The sequence below is a fragment of the Curcuma longa genome, chromosome 10 (genome assembly GCF_044706935.1).
Source record: "Curcuma longa cultivar G26 ecotype Majalengka, Jawa Barat chromosome 10, ITB_CL_G26_1.1, whole genome shotgun sequence".
NCBI classification, from domain to species: Eukaryota; Viridiplantae; Streptophyta; class Magnoliopsida; order Zingiberales; family Zingiberaceae; genus Curcuma; species Curcuma longa.
Genome location: NC_133870.1, coordinates 6,575,317 through 6,584,112, shown reverse-complemented (window position 1 = coordinate 6,584,112; position 8,796 = coordinate 6,575,317). Strand labels below are relative to the sequence as shown.

Sequence of the window (8,796 nt, the reverse complement as noted above, 5' to 3'; positions counted from 1 at the left end):
CGGTACAGAAGAAAAGTGCAGAAGAGTAGCATATATTTTTTTTATAGATGATCATTAGATTGATCGTGTGGAATCGCTACTAACTGATTCTATTTTTTACTGAAATGAATATTATATATTTTTGAATTTCGATCTTTCCCAAACAATTTGTATGTTTCCTTCATCTAAATTGATCAAGCTTTGTGCCCCTTACAATTTCAGCATAATCTTCCTTTTTGTTAGTTTAATTCCTTTACTACACGATTTCCAAATAATAACTTTTTTTTAGATAACACTCTTATCATTTATCAATTAATTAGTGTTTGACTATTATTATTTGTCATAATTATATAATAATTAATTAATTAATTTAACTTGTGCGGATCTAGCTGGATACCATTGCGCTCTGTTCAACTTCAATCATAAGAAAGTCAAAGGTGAAAAGTCAATATCTACGCCGACAGTCAACTCGTCTGTTTGATTTTTCTACATATAGCAATCGAGCTCTGTGCAACTGCAATCAGATAATCAAGCTAACTGTCTTCTTTTTTTCTTTGCTATCTGTGCTACATCTTTGTTTTTCTCTTTCGGTTGTCTCACGATCGATATAGTTAAGCATTGAAGAAAAAAGACAACGCCACCGCCATACCGGCCATCCCTCCTCCCTTTCGTTTTCTCCAACAGCAGCCCTAGCTGCTGTCCTTGTCGTGGCAGCACCGCCGGAGTTCGTGGAGCTCGCCGGAGCTAGCCGAGGCTGCCAGCAACCCTAGGTGCTGCCCTCTCCTGCAGCACGTTGCCCCTCAATTTCCAGCCGTCTTTTTCTTGTGCTAGGTAACAGCAGCCCCTCTTTTTGTTCTGTGTATTTGTCCCAGCAACAAAGGCACCAATTAAAGTGTCGATTGACCAGGGATTTAGGGTTTAGGGTTTGGCCAGGGATTTCATATCAACGAAATATGTTTGCTATTTCGTCAATAAAAAGAAAGTTGCAAGGTATTTTCTATTTCAATCGATTTCTATTTAGGTTGGTTAAATAAAGTTGTGATTAGATCTATAATACTTATAGGAAATGGGGATATATTGATATAGAGATTACGATTTGATCCGTCAAGTTCGAACTTTAGTTATTTATCATAATTTTGTGTTATTACTGTTATTGAATGTTTTTTAGAGTTTTCTGAGTCATTTTCATATTCTACTTGTAGATACGAGATTGATCAGAGCTCGGTGACCTATTGAGGTTCGAAGCTTTTGCTACATATAAAGTGGGTAAATTTTATCTTTTGATTCGTATATTTCCTTGTGTATGAATAAATAGAAAATAGATTATATATATGTGCTTGTATAATCATTTTCAGAAAAGAGATTAAAATGATATTTAAAATAATGAAATGAGGGATTAAAATAATTAAACAACTGGAGGGTAAATAACTGATATTACATCATGTTCACATATGGGTTCATATGGGAATTAAGATGGGAAAGAGTATTTTAAAAATTAAATGAATATTCTGACTTACTCTTCAGTTGATATCTGTTTTTGTATTTGTTTTGATCTTCCATACTATTTATTGTTGATATTGCATATGTTGATACTTACACCTTCATATGGTATAACCCTTATGATGATATCTTAATGAATTAATAAAATTCATATTAAAAGGTGACTTGAGTTGATCGTTTAAACTAACTGAGAAGATACAAATTGAGAATCTAACAATTCTAATAAATGGTAAAAAAGTAAAGTGAAATAATAAAGGTGATAATGAAGAATACTAAAAAGTGAAAACTATGAATTTAGTTTTATACCAAAATTTTATTTCAGAGTACTGGACAATACACTTAAGTCGCGGTAGCGTTATGTAGCTCGCGGTTCCAAGTACCTGATCATACATATGAGTTGGGGTGCCGTGATGTAGCCTGCGGTTAGTATTTATTATGTCTTCCACCGATAAAGACTTTTAGTCTGTATATTAGATAACGCCTGCGACAATATTATTTTGAAGAGGCTTTTAACCTATATGTAATAACATTATTACACTCTGATGATATTGACTACAGTTGTTCACTTCTTAGTTGATTTATTAGCTTTAGATCATTAATATGTATACGGATATCCACATGATTTATGATATTTATCTATGTTGAGATTATACTATTGATGACTTACATATATGCTAATTAAATAATAAGAATTAAGAAGTTATCTTATTTGATGATAACAAATAATGATAAAGTTGAGATTCTAAATTGCAATATAAAAATATTACATGATAAAAGAGATACATTTATGTATAAATGAATTTTTTTTTAAAAAAAACTTAAAGTTATAATAAGAAATTGTGATCTACTATATTGCCTTGGTTTCATAAATAAGATTAAATTTCATGTACATTTATTCTAATTCCCACTTAGCTATGGCTAACTATCTGTATTTTTTAGCCTTCAGTTTTGCACACGCAGATATATTTTTGATATTATAGTTGGTTTCAATTTTACAGAAGTGTTCAGAGATCTCGACGTGCTAATTTTTGATTTGTTTTACTTTCGTTTCATTGTATTTATATTTTGTTCATATGTCATTTCATATGTATTGCTTTGAACATATGATATATACAATTGATGAATTTTTCTGGTTATTCTGTTTAGATGGTTCTTAGGTTTCTTTTATTATATTATCACCGAGGGGGATACCTCCTGATGTGCGGGAATGAAACCTTTAGTGTGTGGCTATTTTATTGGTGTCATAGCTCGATTTGTGTTTTTTGTTCATAGGTTTTGGCCTTATTTCAAGATTTTTGCTTTCTGACTATGAATTTCGAGCAAAGAAATTTTTATGCAAGTCGAGTTATATTTCTGAGCTATAGGATTTAGGAGTCCTTTATGGTTTAACTGTCTTGATTATAATTGTTAATGAAAATTTCATTTGATTTTATAGGCAATGCCACAGGCAGACTTCCCGTGGTCGTGGTTGGGGTAGTAGTCGTGCTTGCAGTCGCAACCATGGTTGCGATGGTGGCATGGCCGAGGTAGTGGTTGTATACGTCGGCATGCCTCTGCTACTTAGAGGGTTGATCATTTTGGATGAGGCACTTCTCTCCTCATTTGAGATGATATCAGAAGCTCAAGTTAGGGATGACAATTAGAGGACCCGATGGGGAATCCGTTCCCCGCCTACCGGGGAATCCCCGAATCCGAGAAAGCGGGGATGGAGATGGGGAATCCCCGAATCTCGGAAAGCGGGGATGGGTCGGGGATGGTATTCCAAAAATTCCCCGTATTTATCCCCGAAACTTTTATAATTTCATTCATTGATATTCATTAATTTGATTATGTCCTTATATCAAATGAAAAAATAAATCATATTGATAATTATTTGTTTGAATACTATAGTTTCATTATTTCTAAAACAAATAATATGTTCTATTTTTTAATTAATAAAAAAGTAATAAATTTTAAAAAATACTTTTTAAATATGTCATGACGGGGATGGGGATGGGTTGGGTATGGGGATACCCATGGCCAAATACCCGTGGGGAAAACCACCTCCTAAATCTGTGGGGATGATGGGCCCCCCATGGATACCCGAAACCCGACGGTAGTAGGGTGCTCGTAGTCGCAGCCATGGTTGCGACGGTGGCATTGGCCGGGGATGGTATATGAGTTTTGGGTTTCGGGGACGGGGATGAGAAGGCTTCCCCCCATCTGAGATGATATCCCTAAGCTCAAGTTGGTCTCAGTATTGTAGTTGGTGGTCACCTCGAGGGATAACCTCATCTCGTTGGAGCTCATGCGACCAACTTAGTCATTCCTACATCATCCATTATCATGGAGACGACCCGTATTCCTTTGCTTGCTAGTTTAGCAAAGGATCGTTTTACTCTATTCTATGAAGGCACTGACCCTTCGGTGACACGTATATGGTTGGAGGATATTGAATGTACTTTTGGATACATGTCCTATTTAGACACAAAGAAGGTAGAACTAGCCTCTTATCATTTTCGAGGACAGATATCCATGTGGTGGAAGATGCAAAAGATTGTCTTTGTGGATCAGGTTATCTCTTGACAATCATTTAAAGAGGTGTTCGAGAAACAATATTTTCCTGTATCATTTTGTATTGCGCAAATAATTTATGAGTCTTAAGCAAGGTGATCAAAGCGTGTTGGACTATAATGCAAAATTTAACCGACTTGCTGAGTTTTGCCCACATGTGATAGCTCGGGACTATGATTGTATGCTCCATTTTACACAGAGACTTGCAAAATACCTTTCGGATCAGAATATCTAGATTTCTTGTTATTATTTATTGGGAGACACTTGACCGAGCTATATTGTCACCGAGTGGGATATCTCTTAGTGTGGGAAATGACACCTTCGGGGCATGACAAATATCAATTTACCTTTTTTTCCTGCAGATTAGAGTAAAGTTGTCCTCTAATCTGATATATTCCTCTTTTATCCTTTTTCTGTTTATGTTACTAATTTTCTTTTTTCTAAGATTTCAGCTATTATATCTGTGTTTTCTAGGAAGTTGAAGATCATGAATAATATCTAGTTTATCTTAAATCATTGATCGATAGCTGAAGCTTTGTTTGTTCATTTACCTTTTGTTCCTGGTTGCCAGAGGTTAGTTGTTTGAACAAGTTTAATTTTGGTTAACAAGTAGATGTTTCCCTTTCTTCCATTACTATTTATATTGCAGATTTGTTTTTGAGATCGTAATATTCTGTCGCTAAGATCAAAGATGGAAAAATATTAACGACGGAATTAATACTCCATTACTGGAAAGGGCAGGTGCAAGTTATGTCATCAATAAACTACTTGATGCAGCCACTGCTTATGTGCGAGATCAGTACTACTGGAAAACGACGGAGATAATTCAACACTTACTTCCTCAGATCCAATCAGTTGTTGGTTTTGCTGAAAATAGATTAACTTCATCTGAATCTTCTAATCCAGCATTAATGGAGTTTTGTAATGCGAGAAGTTATAGTTGGTCACTATAGAGAAGAAAGCTAATAGTGACAAAAGTTTTCTCAATTTTGTTAAAGTTGCAAAAAGATTACTGAAATTTGATGATGTAGACAATACATCAATCACCTCTGCTTCTAATGTCCAATCAACTCAACCTTGGCATTGGACAAATGCAGCAGGAGATTCTAACATTGAGTTATATTATCAAAGAACGTGAGGAATAGGGAAAATCATAATTTGCGAGAGTCAATGGAATAATCGATTCACATTAAATTGCATTGCCTTCCTTTGGTAGCCATAATGGGGAAGAAAAAGTCTTTGATCATTTTGAAAATGTGAAGAAGGAACACTTCGACATCAAAATCTGGGTATGTGACTCCTTACCTGATTTCAATGCATCCAGTCTTATGAAGAAAATTCTGGAGTATTTAACTGACCGACCTTCTGGGCCATTGGAACGACTAAGTGGAGAAGTTACATTTCAAAAGATTTTTTTCTTGTCCATGAAGTATCTGTTTAGTAGTAATTGTATGGACATATTTGATATTTTATATTCTATATGGATGAACACGTGTATATTTAATGTACTCAACAAATCTTTCTTTGATGTTCATCCCTACAATCCGAGTGCATGCTTAAAAAAATTGGAGAAGACTGAGTGGGAGAAACTATTGCTCCAAGAAATTGAATGGCATACCTCTTCTAGCAAAGTCAATTGGAGGAGCATTGAACAATAAACTGGAAGCAAGATTTTCAACAAGTGAATTATGGAAAACCCCACAAGATTCAAAATATGAATTCATTCCAGCTCTTACACTCAGTTACACGATGCTTCCACCACGTTTGAAGCGGTGCTTTTCCTACTGCGGCATATTTCCTCAAGATTACCAATTCAAAAAGCAAAAGCTAGTCATGTGGGTGGCAGCAGGCCTAATTTACTCGATGGATTAGAGGAGGGCTCGGATGAGGATATAGCTAACTCTTGCTTTGATATGTTGTGCAACAAATCTTTCTTTGATGTTCATCCCTACAATCCGCATTTTGGGAAAGTTATTCTCTCTATGCAATTTACACTATGCATGATATGCTGAACGGTCTTGCTCGTCAACGTTATGAATGTTGTAAAATTGTGCATGGCGCTCCAAGATGCATATTACAATATTATCTATTACAGTAACCCTGCTGAACTCCATGATCTTGCTGAAATGGTGTGCAAATTCCAGCACTTGCGAACCCTCTGGATAGTGTATGATGGGGGTCATCAACAATTTGATGATTTTATTCGAGATGTGTGTAAATCATCAAGAAGAATTCGAGTATTGATTATGAATTCTAATAATTATTCCAGAGTATCTTCTCAGTGTTTGGAAAGCATCAGTGACCTTGTAAAACTAAGATTTCTTGATATGTCAGGCTTTTTGCTACCACCATCACTATCAAAATGTAAGTTCTACTTCTTACAAGTTCTAATCGGTAACGGGTACCTTCCTAGTCTGGCAAAAGATGCAAACAAGTTGACCAGCTTAAGACATTTATATAATGTGGATAGGGATGCATTTCTCCCAGTGGCTAAGGTAGGACAGTTAACATCTCTTCAGGAATTATGCTTTGGTGTGGGCACAAAAACTAGCTATAGAATTGATGAGTTGATGAATATAGATAATCTCCGTAAATTAAGTATTCAACAACTGTCCAATGTGCAGAGTCATAAGGAGGCCGATATGGTCCACTTGGTCAGGAAAAGTTATCTCACAAAGTTGAAACTGAACTGGAATGGAGTAAGTAGTATTCCTGACCTTGATCAGCAGGTTCTGGCGGCTCTACAACCCCCTCCCACAATTAGAGAACTCATCATTACAGGGTATGGAGGTGCTAGGCTTGCACCATGGATGGATATTTCATCTCTTTCTCGGCTTGAATTTCTTCGACTAGAGTTTTGTGAAAGTTGGGAAGAACTGCCCCCTCTATGGAAGTTGCCCTGTCTTAAGTTTCTAAATTTGAATTACATGATAGCTATAAGAAGTTTGGGTTGTCACTTCTCTGATTCGATCGACATACAATTTCCAGTTTTAGAGGAACTTGAATTTCGTGACCTTCCCCTCTGGGAGGAATGGAATGGTGCGGATGATTATATATGGTTCCCTCATCTCAAAAGTTTTAGCATCTATGACTGTCCCAAACTAAAGAAAATTCCTGACCTTCCATTATCTATAGAGAATCTCAATATAGTAAATTTGGGGTTAGAAGCTCTTCCACGGTCCTACAAGTGTTCTAATGGTTCTAGGACATTTGGAGGATTTCAGCAATTGATGTCCCTCAAGTCCCTTAAAATTTGTAAGTGTCCAGGGATTGTGCAGATTGGATCAATTGATGAAGAGGATGATAATCTCCTTCCATCATCACTGAAAAATCTTGAACTTGGAATTCTTGACAAACATGAAGATTTGGTTGGTTATCTACGAGGTCTTACATTGCTCACTAACTTGTCTTTTAGTTGTTCACGGGGCATTACCTCGCTTCCTTTAACAAGTGAGTTGGAACATCTGACTGCACTCCAAGACTTGGATATTTTGCATGGTGAAGCTTTGACTTCACCTGGAGGCTTATATATTATAAAATCTCTTAAATCTCTGAGGATTTCTGATTGTCCAAAATTCCTCTCTGAGATTGAGTCACAGGAATTTTTAAAAGACAAGACAAGGAAGCATGCGGTATCATCATCTTCCTCAGTTTTTGATCACTCTGCAAGTAATAAAGCTGCTAGCATCCTTCCTTCTTCCCTTGAATCCCTATATTTTAGAAACTCTGACATTTCTCAAGAGTCATTGGGTGTATGCCTTCAAGACCTTACCTCCCTCAAAGAGTTGACAGTATCAGATTGTCATCATTTGGTGTCTCTTCCCAACATAGAGTATCTGCATAATCTGACAGCGTTGCAGACATTGCTTATTTATGATTGTAAAGAATTATGTGAATTGGAGTCATTGACGGCACTTGCCTCCCTCAAACAATTGCATATTGACGGCTTCCCCAAATTACTCACTGAAACATTTTCCACTCTACAAAATCCTCCAACAACAACAGAACAAAGTGCCACAAGGATAAAGAAGGGAATATTACCTTCACTTGAAAAGATTGATATCCACAACAACTTGTATTTATCCATTTTGCCGATTCCAGAAAGGCTAAACACCCTTTATATCAGTAACATCATGAGAAAACCCCAAGTGCCTGCCGACGAATTCACTTGTTTTCCTTATGAGATAGAGGAGTGGTTGTTGCAATGTCGGGAGTCTCTAGAAGATTTAAAATTGGGACGGATGCCTCATCTGCAATCTTTACTCACAAGTTTGGAGAGCTTTTCATCGCTCAAGGTTCTTGGAATATTTTATGCTCCAGAACTCAAGTCACTACCCAGGATGCCTGCTTCACTGGAGGAACTGACGATTTCCAAATGCAGTGCAAAGCTTAAGAAGCGCTGCCAAGAGAACATCGGTCCGGACTGGCCTAACATCAGTCACATCCCTCGCATTTATATCACAACAGATGAAGAGGACAAGGCCAAGGTATGTTAATGTTAACAAGGATTCGCCACTTGTTCATACTGCATCTTGTGTTTGCTTATTGAATACCTCATTATCACTTACTATGCCATCGACTAAGTTTTCTCAAATTGCTTGTGTCCATTTTATTCTCTGAGCTATTTAATAATCTTCATGTTGCTTATTTTGTGTTCTATATGTATCACCTCAGGCTCAAGTCAATTGCAACTGTGTTAGCAGCAGGCTTTGGAGTTCCACATGATCACGTATATATATAATACCAAGCAAAGGTCCTGTGTCA

The 8,796-nt window shown here is 36.6% G+C and overlaps 1 pseudogene; it reads left to right on the top strand.

The window, feature by feature from the left end:
* Positions 1–5,865: 5,865 nt before the first annotated feature.
* LOC141836248 (uncharacterized) lies at positions 5,866–8,796 on the top strand (annotated as a pseudogene).